Source organism: Condylura cristata, unplaced genomic scaffold, assembly GCF_000260355.1.
Source record: "Condylura cristata isolate star-nosed mole 26May11 unplaced genomic scaffold, ConCri1.0 scaffold00002, whole genome shotgun sequence".
In the NCBI taxonomy this organism is placed as follows: Eukaryota; Metazoa; Chordata; class Mammalia; order Eulipotyphla; family Talpidae; genus Condylura; species Condylura cristata.
This window is the reverse complement of record NW_004567103.1, coordinates 58697966-58721290: the sequence shown is the minus strand read 5'-3', so window position 1 is coordinate 58721290 and position 23325 is coordinate 58697966. Positions and strand designations below refer to the sequence as shown.

At 37.6% G+C, this 23325-nt stretch overlaps 1 protein-coding gene and 1 long non-coding RNA gene across 4 annotated transcripts in view; one reads left to right on the top strand and one right to left on the bottom strand.

The window, feature by feature from the left end:
- LOC105853733 overlaps positions 1 to 21526 on the bottom strand; it is a 162255-nt gene extending 140729 nt beyond the window's left edge. For both annotated transcript variants that reach the window (XR_001145518.1, XR_001145519.1), the window contains exon 1: positions 21150 to 21526. This is a non-coding gene — a long non-coding RNA (uncharacterized LOC105853733). The remainder of the gene's footprint in view (positions 1 to 21149) is intronic.
- A 185-nt stretch (positions 21527 to 21711) lies between these two features.
- Positions 21712 to 23325, top strand: part of GALNT13 (polypeptide N-acetylgalactosaminyltransferase 13) — a 413355-nt gene continuing 411741 nt past the window's right edge. The window contains exon 1 of one of the 2 annotated variants that reach the window (XM_004674649.2): positions 21712 to 22104. The gene's annotated coding sequence lies outside the window, so the exon portion shown is untranslated. The remainder of the gene's footprint in view (positions 22105 to 23325) is intronic. The other variant, XM_012728953.1, reaches the window with a different exon arrangement.

Below are 23325 nucleotides of genomic sequence, written 5' to 3'. Positions count from 1 at the left end.
TCTAAATCCAGTTAAAATATCCTTCAAGAATAAAGAGAAAATAAAGGCTTTTCAAACTAATAACAATTTCGGACTTCTTTATCAGCAGATGGGTGCTAAAAAAGTAATACTATAGAAAGTTCTTCAAACAGAAGCAAAATGATTCAGATGAAAAGATAGGAATACAGAAAATAATTGAGATGCAAGGGAAAAATAAATAGAAATTTTTTTTTTTGTAAAACACTAATAGTTGTTTGAATATATGTAGAATTCCTGGAGTTTGAATATATGTAGAATTCAAATAAAAAGCTATACATAAGTTGGAAGGCATGTAAAGGGAAATAAAGCTGAGAACACTGCCATTATGGGGAAAGTGATAAAAGTAGACTGCATGTTGTAATAGCTTCAGGTTTAAATTCATTTAAAAAAAAAAGGCTATAATTAACAAGTGAAGAGAGCCAAAAGTGATGAAATAAATGATTGCTAATAAAATAAAGGAAAATAGCTTAGAAAACATTTATAAGATAGTATTTAAGCTTAAAAATAAATTATATTAATGCAAATGGTCTACATAATTCAATTTGAAGTTAATTATAATTTCATAACAAATTACTTCATGACTCTTATGCAGATATAAAAATACACACTTATTAAGGAATTCATTTAAATCATACTTATGAAAACCCTTGCATATGTTTATATAACCAGTTCAAAAAGAATCCTTGGAAAAGATGTATTTCTAAATCTGTATATACTGGCAAAAAATTTTTTCCCCCACAGGATGGAGAGAATATAATTGACTCTCCACAAAAATAGACATTATTTGCATGTCGACAAATTTACAGAGTGATAAACAATTCAAAGATAAAGAATGGTTATGATCCGATAACTTGAGAGGTGTTTATATTAAAACATAATTTTCCTCAATAAAAACTTATACTTAAATATAATGATGGCAGTTGAAAGTAGAAACATACTTTCTTTGTTAAAAAAATTAATGTCAAACTAATGCCAAAGACTTCGGAAAAATAGCATTACTGAAGCACACAGTTCACAATGATAAAGTGACTACATATCATAATAGATTGTATGTAATTATAGATCTAATTTTAATTTACTTTATACCATACTTACTTCAAATTATATAGAAAGGATTGACAGAATTGAGTGAATAGCTATGTCTATAACCATTATAAGGGATTTTAAACACAAGTTTCTCAAAAATTCATATAAGCAGATACATCAAATAGGAATTTAATGAGTATATACAGACTATTTACATAACTTTATCAATAAATATATGTGCTCGTGAAAATATATAATACACTTAATGTTGCACCCCTAAGACAATAACGAGTATAACTATGGAAAATATACCAAAGTTTCAGCAAATTCCAAAAGAGTGAAATCATATAAAATACCTTCTCAGATTACACTGGAAATAAACCAAGGAACAATGTCAAGGAGATAATTCATAGGTATGTAAATTAAAGAACATATTTCTAAGTAAAAATATAATTTTATAATGAAGTTATAAACCATTTTGAACTGTGTAATAATAAGAGTACATGAAATTGCATATATATATATTTTTTTTTTGACACACACACACATATGTCAGAATAGTGTTACTAAGTCATAGTAGTGTTTAGAGGAAACTATGTAATGTGTCTTAAGTTTGTTTCTGCCTAAAGAACTTACTAAGCAATGATTTATTGGGAAATGTCCCAGAGAAATAATGGTGAGGGGGTGGAGAAATCAGACTATTTATTTTTTAAAAAGCCAATAAAAACATTATTTCAACTAAAATCTCAGTTTTACCTCCTGTGGAGGTAAAATCGCATTTTGGTGTGAGTCTCTTCTAGAGGCAAAAGAGGTGGCGTTTAGAACTGTCAATCTGTCAGTAGTTGACTGTAATCTCTTCCTGGCAGTTTAAACTTTCCAAATAGTCAAGGCCACTAAATTCTAAAGGTATTTGATGGACTCTATGTGCCACACAAGAGGGGGCTGGTGGTTGAACTCCCTTACCCATATGGATCTCCACATGGGTGAGGATGTTTCAGAATTCCAAGAGTAGTTCTCTGAAGATGGTTTTTAGGAACACACTATTTATTAGCAAAGAACACAGCAACTGGAACTGGCAGGCAGCACTGGTCAGGGGGATGTTAAAGGACTTGAGCAGGTACCAATGGTGTCCAATAGGTAGTCTTAGTCTGCAAATAAGTCTGTAAGATTTCATATCAAGAAGACAGAAAGTAAACTAAAAGCAAACAATGTAGAAAAAAGAAAACAAATATGAGAATAGAAAGCCATAACTAGAAGGGAAGTATAAAGTAAAGAAAACCACAAACTTTGCTTCAAACTTTTGCTTTGAAATCAATTTGTTAAAATTATATATCAAGAAATTACAGAAAATAAAAATTAGCAACATAGGTATTTTCAAAAGAAAATCACCTCTGATCTCACAAGTAGTAAACAGATATGAGAAAATAATGAAAAAATTCTATGCCATGAATAGAAATTTTAGGAAAATATGTAGATTCTTAGGTTAAATATTACTTAAAATGAAAACAAATGAAATAGAAAATGTGAAGTTTTCATGGCTAATGGAGTAATTTAATCTATACTTGTAAACCTTCTCACAAAGAAATTATAGGCTCAGAGGGTTTTATTGATGAACTCTATAACATACACAAGGAAGAAATACACTAATATTATGAAAACTTTTTCAGAGAGCAGACATTTTACATCAGCAAAATCTTTACTCTAAAACTTGAGAATTTAGTGGCAAAAAATATATAAATACGATACTAGCAATTAAAACCAGGAATGAAAAGTTGTTTTAATGTTCAAAAAATGTAATTCACTACACTACACTAGAATAGGGGAGTAAAAACAATACAATTGATCCTTGACAATGTAGGGGAAGTGGTAGAATTTAGCAATACTGACACCACATTTTGCAGTAGAAAATCTACATATAACATATTGTTGGCCTCCATTATCTTAGGTTTTGCATGTAAGGATTTAATCCACTCATTATCTATAGTTGGTTGAATCAGTGAATGTGAAACATGAGTACTAAAATGTCCCCTGTAGAAGTGGAACCTGTAGATCAAATCAGTATTGTTCAAGTGTCAGCTACTATCATCTTAATAGATGCAAAAATAGCATTTGCGAAAGGCTAACTCTACATTCATGATAAATCTAGGAAAAAATGAAACCACCTTACACAGAAAAAAGGGACCTCAAAATCTGACAACAAAAAGCATACTTTATATGTACGTATTCAATGCTTTCCTTTAGAGAACAGAAACATGACTACAAATGTCTCCTTTTAAACCTTTTATTCTCTATTATAAACAATATTAGATACTGCATTCTTGCTTGGCAGTGAAAAGAGGCAAGGAAAGCGGACGCAAATAAAAGGATTAGCATTTGGCTTTCCAGCAAAATACATGAAATAACAGTTTTCAAACAATTGTTATTGAGCAATGAAAAACAGTGATCTCCGAGCATCTAAATAAACAAATGCAACTTAATTTCATTTATGATTTTAAGACTGCAGGGAGGAAAAAATCCCAGGTGGATCCCAACAGTCCTCCTGAGTTGGGGAGATAAGTGGGAGTCCAGGAAGACTAAGTTTGCAGAGTTTGCAAAATAGAGAATGTGAATGCAGATTTGAACTGAAAACTCCAAAGATCTGCAATGTACAACTTTAGTCAACTCAATGTTAATGAGCATGCATATGTAAGAAACTATCTGAGTCTGGTCAGGAAGAATCATTCAAGAGGAGCAGAGAGCAATGGGAATAACTCCTCCTCCTTTCAGACATGATGGATGACTCAAAAAATAATTATAGTAAATGAAATAAGTCAGACAAAAATAATATATACTCTGTGATATACTTATGTAAAAGTAACACTTACCTAGAAGTAGGAAAGATATTTGTGTGAGGTTTATTAGGAAGTGATTATGAAAACACGTGATAATTTTAAATGTAGACACTTCAAAATTCATCAAATTATGTGTTTTAGATCTATGAAGTCCTCTGTATGTTACCTAACTTTCATAAATGTGTAAATATGTAAGTATTGGGAAAAAATACAATATTGTCATTGCAAATAACATAATTTAGAGTCTAAAATACAAAAGTAAGCAAAGAAAAACTATTAGATATCATATAATGCTAGACACAAAATCATTGTATAAAAAGTAATTGTTTCCATCAGAAACAACTTCAAAATTAAGTATAAAAATGCAATTTAGGCCCTCCCTGGTGGCGCAGCGGGTTAAAGCACAGCACTGAGAATCTAAAGCCGCTTCCGCATGAGTTCGATTCCCGCCTGCCCCGGAGGTGACCACATGGCGTGGCAGACCTCTCCTGACCCGCCCGCTGCTCCCCTCAGCAGTGTACTTCGTCGATCTGCCTGTTCTGCTCCCCACTCTGTCTCTGGTGAATCCTCTCACCCTCCGCATCTCTGGCCTGTACCCCAGTTCTGTATGAATAAATAAAAAAAAAAAACAAAAAAAAAATGCAATTTATCTAATCAAATCAAATCAAATTTCCCTGAAAATAATGAAAAATGTAGAAAACATCTACAAAGACAATTGCATATATAATTGAAAGAAAGCAAAGGAGACATGATAAACGGAGACATGTAACATATTAAGCTAATTAAAGGAGTCAGTATTTTAAAGATTCAATTCCCCACAAATTTTGGGGGACTCCAGAAATAATACTATATGCACATGAACACTGAGGTATGATAAATTTGGAACTGAAAAACAGAAGAAACAATTTGTTCTTCCAATAAATGAATGCTGAATCAATTTTCTATCTCAGTACATCAAAATTAAATCCAATATATTATAGATTCAAATGTCAAATATAAATTAACAGTACTTCTAGGAATTAATATCAGAGACAATCTTCAGGACCTAAGAGTAGTAAAAAGATTCCTAAACATCTACTAAACATTGGGAAAGAAAAAAAAGATCCAAACTCAGTAATAAAAATAATCCAATTTTAGAATCAACAAAGTAAACACAGTTGAATAAACACTAAATGGATGTGACCGGGTTATCACTAGATGCATCTAGATATATCTCTAGAGATTCAAAATGCCCATAAGTCCATAAGAAAATGTTCAACATTTGTCATCAGGGTAATGGAAATTGAAACTATAATGTGATACTAACAATGTGATACTACTTCCTACCCAGTAGGATAGTTATAATCAAAAGGACATAATAACTGCTATTGTCAAGGATGTGGAGAAATTGTAACCTTCATACACTGCTGGTGGGACTAAAAAATGGTGCAGCTGCTTTGAAAAACAGACTGGCAATTCCTCAAAATGTTAAACATTGACCCAGCAATACCACTCCTAGGTATATACATAATAAAAAACGAAAACTTGTATACAGAAAAATCTTTCATAAGTGTTCACAGTAGGATTATTCATAATAGGCCAATAAGTAGAAAAACACAAATGTTGAATGAATAAAATAAAATGTGCTATATCTATATAATTGAATATTACTCAGCTGCTCAGCTTTAAAAAAAGAACAAAGTACTGATCTAAGATACCACATACATGAAATTTCATAAATCTGTTAACAAAAGATTGAATATTGTGTATTTCTACTTAGGTAAAAAGCACAAAATAGGTAAGTATATAGAAATAGATTTGAATTGTTACAGCCTGGAATAAAGGGAGAATGACTGCAAAAGGTTATGGAGTCTACACTGGGGACAGTGGAAATTTTCTAGAATTTGTTGTGATGATCATCACACAATTCTGTGACTATACTAAAAAGGGCAAGAGTTATACTTTTAATAGTTGAATTGTAAAGTATGTGAATTATATCTAAATAAACCTCTGATAGGTGGATAAGGACAAAGATAAGTAGATAATAAAAGTATACAGATATATTAGATCATTTAAAATAAGATTTATTAAATTACTTTAAAATAAGATCTTTGTTCATTATATAATTTCTTTAAGTGCATTAAAATGGGAGTCCAGAGTGGAAGAAGATGGTGTAATAAATACATGTAATATATAAACTTCCTATATTCAGAATATAGAAAGAAAAAATATTAATATACATGCCATACAACTGAAAGAAAAAAGTCTGATATTGTTCACAAAAAAGAGAAAATGCAAAAAAACTCACTAAACATATGTAAATGGTTCAATTTCACCAGCCATCAGACAAATGCAAATTGAGATAAAAATGAGATATGTCATACTAGAGCATATAAACTTTAAAAAGACTGAAAATTCTTTGCTTAGATAAAGCTGTGGAGAAACTAAAATACACACTTTAAACAGTGTTGTAAAAATTCATGCAATTACTTTGAAACTGCTTTGGATAATTTCTAATAAAACTGATAGATCCTCTGATCCAGTGATTCAGGTGAGTATATAGTCACAGAAATGAGTACGTATGTTCACCGAAGGATAATTGCGAACTTTCTTACTGATAATATTTTTATTAACCAATAACTAGAAAAAAAACACATTTGCCAACTTGAAAACAATGATAGAAATTATAGTGTTCTATAGGATAATATATTGCATCAATATTGAATGCTCTAACACTTACTGTAAAACACATTCAAAAGCTAAAAATTGACAAAAGATAGGGAGACAATACATAGATGTAGATATACCAGATCATTTAAAATAAGATACACTGGATTACTTTAAAATAAAGATATGTGTTCATTATAAAACCTGATGTTCAAATCACGTATGTATGATTTCTTTACATTACGTTCAAAATAAGTTTTAGAAGTCACTGGAAAAAAATGTGTCATTTAAGGTAGAAATATGATGGATATTTAATGATTTATTGCAACTATCTTGCATCAAGTTATAAGTATTGCAATTTTTTAAACAACTTAAAAAAAAAGATTTATTTATTTATGCATACAGAACTGGGGTATAGGCCAGAGGTGCAGGGGTGGTGACAGGATTCACCAGAGACAGAATAGGCCGGAGCAGAATAGGCCAGCTGACCAAGTACACTGCTGAGGGGAGCAGTGGGTGGGTAGGAGAGGTCTTCTGAGTCATGTGGGTCATCTCCAGGGCAGGGATTGAACTCACGCTGAAGTGGCTTCAGCTTCTTAGTGCTGTGTTTTAACCTACTGTGCCACCAGGGCAGGCCCTGGGGGGGTCTTTTTAATACGTGTGAGTCTCATAGGTACGGGATGGTATCTTATTGTGGATTTAACCTGTATTTCTCTTATTTGAAGCAATGATGAATATTTTTTCACATAGCTATTGACCTTCTGGATATCCTCTTTGGTGAATTGTCTGTTCATAGCTGCTGCACATTTACTAAATGGGTTTTCTGTTTTTCTATTGTTGAACTGTGTTAGATTTTTAAAATATATTTTGAGTATTAACCCCTGTTATTTGTGTAATGTGTAAATATTTCTGCCACACCTGCACGGCAGGGATACGAGTCTGAGCTGGGGACGTTGAGTTTGAAGCAGCAGTTCACATAGATGGTTGCAGCAAAACGTCTTTATTTTTCTCTCCAGCCTCCCTTTCATACCTTTAGTACCAGGGTATTGGCCTGGAGGCCAGAGGAAGTCTCCCTCACATGCCTCACTGCGATCAGGGCAGATGTTGATCAGTTGCTGGTAGGTTTATCAACTCACACAGGTGGCAGACAAAACAGGATGTTTTTCTTCCTGTTATGATCTTGTGCTTAAGCTCCGGGGGTGGTTGGGGAGGCTCATCCCAGTTGGGACCCAACATATTTCTGCACATTAAGTAGATGTTTTTATATTCTACTTAAATTTTCTTTCACTAGGTAACAAGATTTTAATTTGAGGTAATCACAATTCTTTATTTTTGCTTTTATCTCCTTTGTCATAAGGGTCAAGTCTCCAAAAATATCTTTATCATTGATATCATGGAACATACTGCCAATGTTTTCTTCTATATATTTTATCGTTTCAGGAATGATGCTCATTATTTTTTAATCCATTCAGACTTTATTTTTTTTAAAGATTTATTTATTTATGCATACAGAACTGGGGTACAGGCCAGAGGCTCAGGGGCGGTGAGAGACTTCACCAGAGACAGAGTGGGGAGCAGAACAGGCAGATCCACGAAGTACACTGCTGAGGGGAGCAGCGGGCGGGTCAGGAAAGGTCTGCCATGCCATGTGGTCACCTCCAGGGCAGGCGGGAATCGAACTCATGAGGAGTTGGCTTAATCTTCTTAGTGCTGTGCTTTAACCCACTGCGCCACCAGGGAGGGCCGTTATATGTCTTTTTTTTAAAGAAAGATTTATCTGAGTTATTTATGCATACAAGAGTTGGGGTATAGGCCAGACGTATGGGAGGTAAGAGGAATCACCAGACACAGAGTAGCAAGCAGAACAGGCAGATGGACTGTACTGTTGAGGGGAGCAGTGGGTAAGACAGGAGAGGTATGCTGAGCCATGTGGATCAGCTCCCTGGCCAGGGATCAAACTCATGGTGATAAGTTTGTGGCTGGCAATAGCTTTATAGTTCTGAGACTTAACTTCTTGTGCCACCAGGGAGGCGCTCAATAATATTACAAAAGTTTATTTTTACATCATTTTGCACATTTTTTTTTTCCATCTCAATTGTAATCCCCGCGGGTTTCCCATCACCAAATCACCCGTGTGCCACCACCATACTATTTTTTTTTTAAAGATTTATTTATTTGTGCATACAGAACTGGGGTACAGGCCAGAGGCTCAGGGGCGGTGAGAGACTTCACCAGAGACAGAGTGGGGAACAGAACAGGCAGGTCGAGGAAGTATACTGCTGAGGGGCGCAGGGGGCAGGTCAGGAGAGGTCTCCTGTGCCATGTGGTCACCTCTGGGGCAGGCGGTAATGGAACTCATGCAGAAGCGGCTTCAGATTCTCAGTGCTGTGCTTTAACGCGATGCGCCACCAGGGAGGGCCCAATAAAATACTATTTTTGATGCTACTTTGTAGTAAAGTTTGAAGTCAGATAACGTATGATGTTTCAGTTTCTTTCTCAAGTTTGCTTTTTCTACTTAAGGCTTTTTGTGGTTCCATATGAATTTCAACGTTTTTTATTAAATTTCCTTGACAAATATAATTAATATTTCGGTGGGTAGTGCATTAAATTGATACATCACTCTAGGCAGCATTGTAATTTTTATTATATTGATTTTCCCCATCCTTGACGATGAGGTATCTTACCATTTACATGTGTTACTATCTAAATGCTTTAATGGTGCCTTGTCATTCACATTGTATAAGTCCTTTAGGTCCTTAGTTAGGTTAATTTCAAGGTATATGATTCTGAGCATTGTAAATGGAGTTATTTTCTTAATTTTTCTTCTAATTTGTTTATACATAAAAATGTCACAGATTTTTTTATGTTGATTTGGTAACCTACCATTTGTTATTCCTATCTATTATTTTAATATGTAGTTTTTGATGGTGTCCTTAGGATTTTCCATGTGCAATATATTATTGTCTTTGAACAATGATCGTTTCCCTTCTTTTTCTAACTGGATTTTTTATTTTCTAGTTTTGTCTGATAGCTCTGGCTTAAAACTCGAGTACTAAATTAAACAGAAGTGGTTATACCTTGTCTGGTTCTTGCTTTTAAGAGAAAAACATTTAATCTTTCAGCAGTACATATTATATTGGTTGTAGGTTTGTGCTGTCGGTCTTTTATTACATTGAGATATATGTCTTCTTTTACTGTCTTGCTCAGAGATTTTACAAATGGGTACTTCTCTTATCAAACCGCATCTATTGATATAATCATAATACGATTTTTAGCTGATATTTTTGTTGAAATGTATTGTCTTTATTAATTCATATATAGCATCCTTGGAAGAAATTCCGATAATAATATATGATCTTTGTTATATATTGTTGACTCCATTATGCTAGTATTTTGAAGATTCTTGCATAAATATTCATCAGTAGTACTGGTCTATCATTTTCTTTTCTAGTGTTGTTTTCACCTTTTTTTTTGTTAGTAGGGTAATGTTGGCATCATAAAATGTATTAGGGAGTGTTCCCTCTTCCTTTTTCACACTGCAAGTGCTCTATCTCTCGTGTATTGTATTATACCAGCATTACTGTAAACACAGTTTGCAGTTGAAGTTTTTTTTTTTTCTAAGGATTTATTTATGCATACAGACCTGGGGTACAGGCCAGAGGTGCAGGGGCGGTGAGAGGCTTCACAGAGACAGAGTGAGGAGCAGGACAGGCAGATTGAAGAAGCACACTGTTGAGGGGAGCAGCGGGCAGGTCAGGAGAGGTCTCCTGCGCCATGTGGGTCACCTCCGGGGCAGGCGGGGATTGAACTCATGCTGCAGTGGCTTTAGCTTCTTAGTGCTGTGCTTTAACCTGCTGCGCCTCCAGGAAGGGCCCTACAGTTGAAGTTTTATCTATCAATTTCCACCAGACTGTTGCTCCTGAAATGCACTGTAGTGGTCCATTTTTCTTATAGGGCCCAAACACTGCGCCACATTTCCTTGTGAGTATGCAAAGGAGGTAAGCCTGCATCTTCTCTCTGCTACCATCTTGCCAGACTCCTCCTAGCTACAATTCTTGATGTTGCAATTTGCAATTGATTGTTAAATGCCTGAACCTTGCATCAGTGTTAATTTGGTAATTTGAAATTATTAATGGAAGTATTCATGCCATGGAAATTAAGTTTTGCAAGCTTTGTTTTGTTTTGATGTGGTATAAATGGTTAGCACAATGTTGGTATACATGTGCTCACTTTGTTATTTCACAGAGCTCAACAGATGCAACTTGTAAACTTTATGCTATACTTCTAAAGATAATTCATGTTTCAAAGGAGAAAAAAAATGAAAGTCACTGTAATTTTGAACAAATATCCCAAATCCAAGGAAAATGGGATAGTGGAGAAAAGTAGCCTGCTATGAGAGAAGCAATCATATTACAACACTAATAAAAATATTGACTTCTTCATTTTTCACTGCTTAGATCACAGATCAGAATCTTTCACTTTTATAAAGGTCAGACAGGTGATACAAAATAATTAAAATAGAGTTGACATATCACTAGGGATATTCTGTACCTCCACACAGAAATGTTTTTCTAGTTTTCTTAAAATTACATACTTCTTGATGTATCTGTAATCTGATGATTAGGAGATTAAGCCCTGATATCAGAATACCAAGGTTTGAATATAGGCTTTTTATTTTTGATCATGGGAAAATTATGCAATTACCAAAGTAGGGAAAGGAACCATACACCATCACTTATTCCAAACAAATTATGGAGTAAGGGCTATATATTAGGTATGATTCTTAAAGCAGAGAATATAGCAAAATTTTAAATATACACAGGTAAGTATTTAAAAGTGACACATTGAAAAAGTAACATATCAAGTGAAATCTATATGTAATAACAACAATGCAGGAAGTCAGTTAAGGGAGAAAGATTGGGTGGTTCACCAAGAAGATGACAGTTAAGTCAAGACAAAATTAAGTTAGAGAGGAAGATGCAACTCTGTGGGGCATGCACTGTAGGTGGAACAGGATACCCAGAGGCCCTGAGGCACAAACATGCCCGCACTGTTTGAAAAATACCCAGCTGACTGTAGTAGAGTGAGAAAGAAACAGAAGGACCACTGGAAAGACTCTGATTTAACTCTGAGATGTGAGGTGTGCAAAGTTTTATGCATAATAGTGATGTGTTCTAACTTGGATTTAATGAGATTGGTTCAGCTGCTTCAAGGAACATGAGATAAGAATGGTAGAAGATTATAATAATAAAAGAAACTATAGCTATTTCCTTTGAAATAGATTCATTTTGCATCTAGCAAAGTAGGTTCAATAGTTTTAGATATAATCACTAAAACTACCAGAAATAGTTTTAGATATAATAATCACAAATATCAGAAATAGGTACCAAGATATTTTTTTGAGAAATATTCTGATTTTCAAACATTGGATCAATTTTTTTTTCAATAGGTGAAGGCTCCAATATACAAAATCCATATCTATAGTTTTTTTTTTTCATTAACTAGTATCATGTATTACTAAAATATTTATAGTTAGTCCTCTTCTACCTAAAGAGATGAATCTCCAGCCAGGTTCTGGCTTGATATTTCTTCTTCTTACTTATTCCATACCTACTGATAATTAGCTTTCATTTCCCTATACTGAATCTTAACATGTGACAAATTATCTGAGAAATATATTCCTTAATAGAAGAAAAATTGACTAATGTATTTTTTTCTTTTAATGACGGTGATCTAACTTTGGTATTTTTTTTTTTTTTGATGTTTATCTCAAAGAAAAGGGAGGCTAATATTTACCAAAAAAATAGATGAATTAAATGCTACCCAATTGTTTAACATAGAAGGAAAAAGAAACTGTCATAGGGGTTCTGATACTTATTATAAAGTGCAAATTAAGGAACACTTTCTAAATGTTATTGAAATACCCATTTAAATTTCTATTTAAAGACTGAATATTTATTTTTAAATTTAGAAATCATCATTTCTGTACTTTTTTCTACAATAATTAAAAACTGTACAGTCTTGTAGTAAGTGCTGTAATACAATTCAGTATTAATAGTATAATTGGTGTAGAATCCTTAGAAGGAGGTATATCATGGTAAAGTTCATAATTCAAATGCATAAAATTTATTCCTCTTTGCACTGACACTGATAATAAAAGACTCAATAGTTAAAAGGTAAATAAAGAAAGTGAGAAATAGAAGTGCTAAGTAATCCACTGCTCAATAATGGGTAAGTAATTTGCCTATGAATACATGATTTTTAATTGGGGATTTTACATTTTCTTTTGAAACTCCGGAAATTGGGATAGCAAAAGAGAAAAAAAAAACCATTTTGTTAAATTGGAATTTTTGCCCCCTTTTTCCTTTTTAAAGGAAATGACAAATTTGTGAAATGTTGGTTCCTGATGAGCAGATATCATCATGCTTCTATTCCTGTTCCTCAGAAAGTTCCCACATTTCCCCCAACTTACACAGGTTAGACCATCGTCCCTTTACTTACTAGAGTTAGGGAAGTAAATAAACTTTAAACTAGGAATGTAGGATAGAGTTCCCTGCTAATTTCTTTGATATTTTAATAGGTTGATTTCTATCCTCTTCTTAAGCTTATGGAGGTGGAGGGTAATTCACCAGGTGGTTGTTGGCAAAATCTTCTCCACAGAGAAGAGTATTCATTGCCTAATTAGGAAGCCATTAAAAAGACTGCTCATGAAGAACCTTTTTGACAAAAAGCCAGTTTCACCTAGTATGCTGTGGCTACTGAGAAGAATCAGGACTATAAAATGATAAATGCTATTTACTGTGCCTTTATTTTGTGCCCTTATTTGGCAGGCACTCAGATCTTCCTACTGCATAGCTGAGTGACCAGAGCAGGCAAAGCCCACAGAGCTACATTTTACAGTGGGGATCTATGTGCATGAGTGTGCTCACATGTGATTGTGTGTGTGTGTGCAAATATTTATTCTGACTTTAAGTTGCTATTATTGAGTTTAGAGGTTGGGGGGGCAGGGAAAAGATTCCTGATATGTACACAAACAATACTGATCAATTTGATTCCTGCTTCTAAACTATCCTCAGTGCAGGGAAGGTGAAATCTTTCTGGAATCACCTCAAGCTGCAATTGTATTAGAAAACTGACAACAACATTTTAAAGAAAGGGGACTTAGAAGTAGCATCACTTGCTGAGTACCTGCTGTGAATCAGCTATATATACTGCATGCACCATTTAATTCAATGTTCTATGGTAAAGACTAGTGGTGCTTTCTTTGATGGTGGGTGTGGTGTGATGACATACATTGGTGGAGGTGTGAACCTATTTACCCAAATCACATACAGTGCTGTAAACCAGTATTACCACAATTAAAAAAAAAAAAAAAAGCATGGTATAAATTTAAAAGAAGTTATTATCCTACATAGTATACAAAGCGACTACCATGTAGTGACAGACCTGGACATTTATACATTTATTCCATGTCTGCTTTGTGTTGAAATCTACAAACTATTCAATAGTTGTTGCGCACAGTACCTGAGATGCAAGATGTTGATATGCAGATGGGGGAGAACACCATACATACAATTTTGTATACACTGAGAAGCATATTTTTTTTTAACCAATTTATATGGTTTGTTTATGATGAAAATGGGAACAGATGTATCCCTTCTCAAAAACTAATTCTAAGATAGTTAACTTTTGCTGTGCTTTCCTTTCTTTAATGAGTGCCTAGAGGCAATGACACTAGTTGTGTGTCAATTAAAACAATCTAGCTATCTACAGTTTATAATCTGCAGACTTGTGGGGAGAAAGGTATTTTAAATTTGACACCAAAAAATTTAACCAAGTGTTAAAACTTCAAAAATCAATATAATACCTTATATATGACATACTTAGTCTCATGATATGTTTAATGATAGGTAGCTATAAAGGCTAAATTTTCACATTTAAGTATCTTAAAGAAATAGTACACTTAGAAAGATAAATTTGGCATTAATGTCAGAAAATTAATTGTATTACAAAGCATGATTCATACATACACATCATATGTAATGACCTCTTGTTCAGTGAAGTTATACAAAGTTGGTAGTTAAATTGATAATACTGAAAGTCTTAAAACAACGTGGGCAACTGTTTTTGTATACCACATTCCCTCTCAGCAGATAATACCCTTAAAAATCAGGATGATATTGTTTCCCAAGACTAAACACAATGCTTTGTATAGAATAGGTAGCCATTGACTCACTAAATATCTTATATTTGTACTAAGTTGCATCATTCAGTGAGTAATATCTTACTTGCTTACTTTTTAAAGTATTTGCTTATTTGTGAGGTTTTTTCTTAAATTTTATAGCACATTTCTAAATTAAGCTATGAAAATGTGTTACTATAGATAGAAAACCACAGCTTTTAATATTAGAGCAAAAAAAAACTAATCTAGTTACCTCATTTTTCAAGTGAATTGACTGAGACCCAAACAAAGGAGTCCAAACTGTCACTTGCTTTTTAAAGTTCTTAAGTAACATGTTATATTGGCAAAACTTTTTACATCTAAGAATCTCATAATTTCAATCAAAAATTAACATGAATGCTCATCAAAAAATACCTGCATGGAAAGCAGGCTTCACCATTTTTCATATTTTGAAAATACATTTAAAATACGAATCACTTATAATTTGTTTGAAGTTTTGTTCATAAGCCCATAACACTAAATCTAATACCTATTGAATCCTTTACTTGACAAATAGTTACCACAGTTCTCTACTCCATCAATGCGCAAATGTAAAAGTTTGTGTCTTTCAGAGTTAGAGAAATTCTAATATAGGGAACAAGAAAATTATCAGTCACTGATTTTAAATTTAAGTGTTAAGGAAGATTCCCAGAACCACAATAGGTTTCATCCTGGGTCTCATTTTTCTTCAGCCATTCCATTTAAAGCAAATTATTTATGTAGCTACAGCATATAAATAACAAAATGTAGGTGTGCTGGACAAGAACATGTTGACTAGGCAAACTCATAAATTATTCAGTGTTTAACAGAGAACAGGAAGTATAAAGTATACACAAAGCAGTAGGGTTCATATATATCAACCTATATGAGCCCAAATGGGGTTCATCTTGGCACATGGGCCAACATGAACCCACCGGGGTCCATATTAATAACACAGAGTAGCCCATGTGGGGTTAATATAGGCGTACCACACTAGGTGTTTTATATGCTGGACCATCCTCACTAGCCCACGTCTGCTCACCTAGGCATGTAAACTGTCACTAAAGCAATGGGTGTTACTGAAAGGAACCAGCACAGTCCTAGTGGGACTCCCCTAGTCATGGAATCCCTCACTAGCCTGGTGGAGGATTCTAATACACTAACCCAAATGGTGCTCATCTAGACATATGAGCCCACAATGACTCAGTAGGGTTCCTCTAGGCTCATGGATGCTTCAATGGGACACACACCTTGACCCAAGCAGAGTTACCCTAGGCAAAGGAGGCTGCATTGGGCCCATGGGGTGCATGGGAGGAGCTCAGACTAGATCAAGTGAGGGATCCTCTAGGCAAGGGAGGCCCCAAAAGTACAGCAGAGGTTCATATTATGAACCCATGCTGTACCAAGAGAGACTCCCATAGGCATACTGGCCCACATTATATGAACCCACACTGGACCAGGTGGGACTCACCTAGGCATGTGAATCCACAGCATACCAATAGTTTCAAAATTGTTACAAAACCACAATAGCCCGAATAGGGCTAATATAGGCATGTGATTCTAAACTAATCCATTGGGGTGTATACACAGATCCTGGGCATTTAGTGTTTTATAATTGCCTTTTGATTTACAGGAGATAAAAAGATGTTAAGTGACAGCAAAACCAGATTTCCTGAAGTATATGTCAATGCTTTTCTGCATTGTCCTGCTTTCTATTAGTTATCAATTTATGTGTGCTGAATAGTCATATTTAGTCTTTTCTGTTTGTTCTACTTTCTATGTTTATTTATCTCTGGCAGTGTATTCTAAATAATAGCAATTGTCAGGCTGGTATAACCACAACATAGAGATTTGTTGCTCTCTATGGTGCTGAAAGATCATGGTGCACTGAGCATTAGCTGTTTTCCCTCTTTCTTTGAAAAAATGAGTACTTCCCAATCAAGAACTCAAGACAAATACAGGAACAGTCTACTAGGTATGGGAAGATAAAAAGGGAAATGGATATAGAAGAAGCTTAGCTATTGTTATCAATTAATAGTTTGGATTAATTTATTCACTCAACAAATGTTTATTGTACATCAAACACCAACCTTGGAGTGAAGTGACTCTCTAGTGCTGTCATATAAACATAATGATTCAGCCTGGTGTGTCCTATTGTATACTGGAGAAATTACGTGTCAGTCACACAAGTATGAAACAATGTGAATTTTCAACTTAGCAAAGGAGCTAAGAAAGATAGAGGACTTTATGGATCATAAGGTAAACTAGAGCAGATATGAATTTATCAATATGAAGTCTGGATTAAAATGAATACCTTTTCTTCACAATGATATTTATAATTTTAAAATGGACTTCAAATCTATTCAAATTTTAATTCAGAAAATTCAAATAATTATAAATCTTTCATTTTAAAGAATGTACAAGCTTTATTAGAATAGCCAATCTGCAGCTGGACCATCCTCACTATCCCATGACTGCTCACCTAGGCATGTAAACTGTCACTAAAGCAATGGGGCTTCCAGCTTATATGGCTTCCAAGAAAACAGAAATTATATAGCAACATATACAACAGAACTATCTGATATTTATGTTGCTAGAGCTCATGGTCATTAACTGGAGCTAAGCTCACTAGAAGTTCCGATCCAATCCTGCTTGTTCTCTCATCTCTAATATGCTACACTTAAATGGCAGGAAGTATGTCTTGACTTCTGAAAAAAAAATTTTGAAATTTTTCATGAGCCCTTGACTGTTTTGAAGCTAAATTCTGTAGCAGATGTTCAGAAGAAACATCCTCATATATGCTACCTTCGGGAAGGATGGGACACTCTTAAATCCCACTCTGCTGAGACCATCCATCAAAGATAAGAAATCTGCTCAGATTTCTTACAATCAGAGGCTACCTGGCTATAAACTCTGGCAACTGGAGGCCACTCATCATATATAAGGTGGTCAGTGTTTCATAACTGTAAACCATTGGTGGTAAACTTATTTAAATGTTAGCTTTTACCTTATTTCATTTTCTCCTGAGCATTTATTACCACACCTGAAGTAAGTATATACTTGTTTGCTTAGGATACATCACAATAAAATGCAACATTCATGAAAGCAGAATCTATATTTTTTCTCTTACCATTGTATTCCTAGTGCAAGCGGTAATCTTAGAAAACATTAACTGGATGAAGGACTACACTATTCCGTGAGGGCTGTTTCATTTTTCTCTTTACCTTCAGTGCCAAACCCAGTGCTTAGCTCACTTTAGATAATAAGAAAGTAAGTAGGGCCCAAACTAGAAAGGTCTCATACGACATGTTAGGGATTTTAGATATTTTCTAGAGGCAATGAGAAGCAGTTGAAGTATTATAATTAGACAGAGTTATCATTAGATTTCATTTCAGAAAATAAAATAATTTTTCTCTTAATGATGATATTTCTACCCTGTTAATCATCCAACCTTAAACTCTGAAAGTTATGTAACATATTTTTATTCTTCACTGCTAATAAGTTGCCAAGATCTGGCAATTTATTTTATAAGTTCCTTACCTCCATCCATCTATTGCATTCATTTAAATTCAGGTTTTGTTAATCACAGGATAGGCAATTATACCAGCTATACTCAAAGCCTTGTCTTTTGTATATTCTCTGTCTCAGTCACTCTATACCTCACAGCTGATAAACTGGCAATGTTGGTTGCTCCATTTAACTGATTAAATACTGCATAACTCCTAACTGATTAAGGGTAAATTCTTGTTTTCTGTTTCAACAGGTAAAATATAAGTTGCTATAACTTATAATACACAAATCACTGCATATAACATTCTCTTAATATGAGCAAACATTGTTCAAAAAATAAATCCAAACTGAAAAGTTACAGAGTCCCTATATACTATTCACTTAAATTAACTGTGAAAAGTTTGTCACATTTCCTACACCATTCTCCTTAAAGTTTTTTTCTAAACCATTATGAATAAACTGCAGACACTATGTCTTTCTTAACCCAAATATTTACTAAATATTACCCCCAATATTTCATTGGCCATACTAAAATGACCAAAACAAGAACATTTAATATTTGCGAAACTAAGTGTAATTTAAGGTAAATCAGATATTATAGACTTTATCCCTATTTTTTCACTTGCCCCAAAAATCTATAGGGATTTTTCTCCAGTCTGGTATCCAATTCTGGATTACACATTGCATTGAGTAATTATGTCTTTTAAAATCTCTAGTCTGAAACAGTTCTTTAGTCTTTGTTACTACAAATGATGTGTTTGAAATGTCATACCAAGATATTTTGTGAAGTTTCCCTAAATTTGTATTTTTTTTTTCTTTAATAGAAATAGCAGTCATTTCTATTTTTTTTTTGGGGGGGGGAGTGCCTGAAATACTAATTAAATGATATTGTGCACTTCTTATTGTATCACTGCATGAGGCTCATGATAAGAACTAGTCCTATTATTGGTGAGTTTAACTTTCATCACTTGGTTAAAATGATGCTACTAGGGCCCTCCCTGGTGGAGTAGTGGGTTAAAGCACAGCACTAAGAAGCTAAAGCCACTTCCACATGAGTTCGATCCCCGCCTGCCTCAGAGGTAATTCACATGGCACAGCAGACCTCTCCTGACCCACCTGCTGCTCCCCTCAGCAATGTGCTTCGTAGATCTGCCTATTCTGCTCCCTACTCTGTCTCTGGTGAATCCTCTAATGGCCCCTGCACCTCTGGCCTGTACCCCAGTTCTGTATGCATAATTAAATAAACCTTTAAAAAAATGATGCTAACAGATTTATTCATTACAAATAACTTTCTTCCTAGGGCCCTCCCTCATGGCATAGTTGGTTAAAAAGAAGCACTATGAAGCTAGCTGCAGCCACTTCAGCAAGCATTTGATACCAGGCCAGGGAGGTGGAGCACATGGCACAACAGACCTCTCCTGTCTTGTCTGCTGCTCCCCTTAGCAGTGTATTTAGTCAATCTCTCTGTTCTTCCCACTCTGTCTCTGGTGAATCCTCTCTCTGTCCCTGTACCTCTGGCCTGTACCCCAGTTCTGTATGCATAAATCTTAACAAATAACTTTATTCCTTTGTTAATTAGACAACTCTGCAGTCGATTATGAAAATGACCTCGCGTGTGTGTGCGTGTGTGTGCGTAAACTTTGCAAGTTGGTTTCACATCAAAGTATGGTGTATATTACTCCACTCTTGGAATCTAAGCTTGGCCATTGACGTCCTTGGGGAATTGGCAAAAATGTGTCAGCAAAGGCTAGAAAAGAAAGTCCCTGGACCTTGCTTTTCATGGTTATGCTGTTGAATCCTGCAACTATCACTACTGAAGATGAAGCTGGCCTACTAAGGTAACAATCCAGGTTGAAAACAAATATTCTTCCCAGTTGAACCCCACTCCCAACCAGCTTGCCATCAGCAGACATAAGAAAGAGACCATCCTAGACCACCCATCCCAAGCTGAGACAGAAAAGAAATCCACCCAGATAACCCACAGAAACTTGAGAAATTGCAGGTTTGCTGCTTTAAGTTATTAAGTTTGGGGATGTTGTGTATAAAGCATCAGGTAGTAATTTTCAGGGAGTACTTTGAGAACTTATAACTGTCTTGTTACACATTTAGATTTACTGATAGATCTGTGATTCATCTTTAGTTAAATATTACTACAAAAATCTCAAAATGGTATTTTTATCTTTTTGAGACAAGAAAGTAAGACTGGGGCTTATATGTCCTCCAAGATATAGGCATATTAAGAGTTGTTCCAGTATTAGAACAATGTAATCTTTTAACTCCGACCCCTTGTTTTTCTCAATATGCCATTTATAGGTGAGTGACTTCATGGAAGAACTGATTTTCACAGGAGTGGGCGACAGATATTCCAAAGTGTCTCATGTTATGAGTGGCACCTGGGTCTTTACACATACACAGTAGCACTTGTTAGATATTCATAACCCGTAGTGGAATTGAGTGAAAAAATGGGCAATATAAAGGTAACATTAAATATAATTATCATAACAATAATAAACAAGAGGCAACAGTGAATAAATGGCAAACAGGGACTTGAACTCAAACAATCCCAATTGCATGGAAGAGCATCTTCTACCTAGCATCAGTAGGGACTAGATCCTAAGGCTTCGTAAACTAATCTGAGGCTGAAGTGTGTCTTGCAGCAGGCTCAGCTCTAAACTCCTGCATTTTAAACAGATTTAGTGTCATTAATCTTCTGCTGTGCTGCATATTAACTTTACTCAGAAATATGACCGCCTATAACTTTACTCTGGAAGGCAGTCGTTCAGGTACTTCAGTGAGAGTACGTTTCAGACCAAGTCTTCCAGACTGGGATGGGAATCCAAAGCCCCACTTCTGCTCTTCACCTCTCCTTAAAACACTTAAGAGCGCAAGGGAGCACTTGGCTCTCCCGGTTCTCTTACCCTGGCCGCAGGCTGTTGCTAACCCGAACACTAGGATCCTGCCAGTCTGTTGGCACTGCCAGGGACAAGAGGCCAAACTCTGTCCTTTCAGCTTCAGGGCGCCCAGACACGAGTCGCCGGCCGCCAGTCTCCCCGGGAGAGTCGACGGCGGGGGTGGGGTCGCGGAGCTTTCTCCGAGGGCAGCGCACCTTGGAGAGGCTGGCTGGAGCCTGGGCGGGCGCGGGGTTCGGCGGCCCCTTTTGGCCCGGGGGGGCCCTGGGAGGCCGGGGGTGGCCGTGAGCTCTCGGGGGCAAGGAGCCGACCCCACGGTCGCTCTCGGGGGCCGCGCCTGCCAAGTATCGCGGGACTTGCGCGCATCGCTGGAGCGGCGGCTCCAGGAGCAGCTGGAGCGCGCTGGGTGCGCACCGCCCCAGCCCGGGGAGGAGCGGCTGCGGGAGGGAGGAGGGCCGGGGGTGCTGTTACGTAAATGATACTAGCCCAGTGAGAGGCCTCCAGGCTGGGGCTACGGGAGGAGGAGGGCCCGTGCGAGGAGGAGGGGCCGGGAGGGAGCGGGTTGGTGGGAGGGGGGCGGGGGCTGGAGGCGAAGTGACCAGGCGGCGGCGGCGGCTCAGCCGAGGTGACAATGTGCTAGGAGCCCTCGCTCGTCTCCGGCGCCTCCTCGGCCTCGGCGCCCGCTCTCGCCGCGCCCTCCAGCCGGCCGCAGAGCTATGAGGGCGCCTCTCTGGGGCTGGCCGAGGCCGGAGCCGGCTCGCTCTGCTTGCGGGCAAGTGTGAAGAGAGCGGCGCGGGCGGGAGCCGGGGCTGCGCGCGGCGCTCGCGGGCCAGCGCGGGTTTCAGGTGAGCGCGGGCTCGGCGCGCCCAGCACTCGGCGCGGCCGGGGCCGGGCTGGGTCGGAGGCTGAAATCTGCGCGCGGACCGCCGTGCCCTCTTCGCGGGATCCTTGGCCGCGACAGCAGGTCTCCGTCTCTCTCTTGCTTCTCCCTCTCTGCCTTGTGATTGTCGGGGGCGAGTCTCCCGGGGCGGCCAGAGTGCCAGGTGGGCGCCGCAAAGTCCTGCGGCGAGTGCCAGGGTGTGGAGCTTCGGACCCGTCCTGGGGCAGGGGTGCGGGCGGACCCGGCTCGCCGACCTTCGGGGCGCTCGAGGCGTGCTCCCCGCCGCTGCAGGTGCGGCGGGAGGACCGCGAGGCGCGGAACTTTCTGCCTGCCCCCTCCCGGCTTTCTCCGCTACCCGGCTCTGGCCACCCTCGGCATCCTGGTGGCGCCCGGCGGCTGTGGACACTGTTCGGGCTCCCGCCTCGGCAACTTTCTTCCACCAGCCATGAGTGTCAGGGGGCCGCGGCGCAGACACTTGGACTCGACCAGACAACAGGGGTTTGGGTGTTGTCGTCGACGGTTGTTGCCTTTGCTTTTCCGTGTATGTTTATTTTTCGTTCTCTTTCTCCATGTCTTTTTTTTTGGGGATGAGTGTCTCGGTGTCCCTGATGGTCTGTCTTTTCCGCTCCTCTCTGTCTTGTCATATATTCTCTTCATTATTGCCTTACCGCTGCCTCTCTCCAATCTCATCTCTCGTGCCCGTCCTCCTGAGCACTAGCTCTGATCCCGAGGCGCTAGTTCACCCTTCTGGGTATCTCCAGGTGAAGAGACCTCCCTGCACGGGGCCAGAGAGACTGAGATGCAAGCAGCCTCCCTTTATCTAGGCTGTCGTGGAACTGAGGGGCTAAATGAGGAGCGCAAGGACCAGCTTCTGTACCCACTATTCGAGGGCGCTGCGCCGCCAGGAACCAGAGAGCGCTGGAAGGCTACTGGTCTGGAAGGCAAAAGCTGCGGGCGCCCCTTCGCGTCGCTTGTTCTTTACTAAGAGCAGTTGATGGGTTGAATTTTCAGGTGGAGAGTCTCCCTCTCCAGGCTTTACAGAACCAGAAGAGATAGTGGGCAAACACAGAAGCTTAGGGATTTAGGGAAAGCTAACCTTAAAAGGGTGGATGCTTTCCTGGGGCAAAGGTGTTGCTAGCGGAGGAGGAGAGGAGTATTGGGATTGCTACCTGCTTAAAACTGCCATCACACTCAATCCTTCAGCTATTTCCTTGGGAAAGATTGCGGTCACTTAGCCCAGGAACACAGCGTGGAGATTTTATTGGCAGGGCTAAAAGCGCTTGGCCGCTCCAGCCCCCTGAAAAT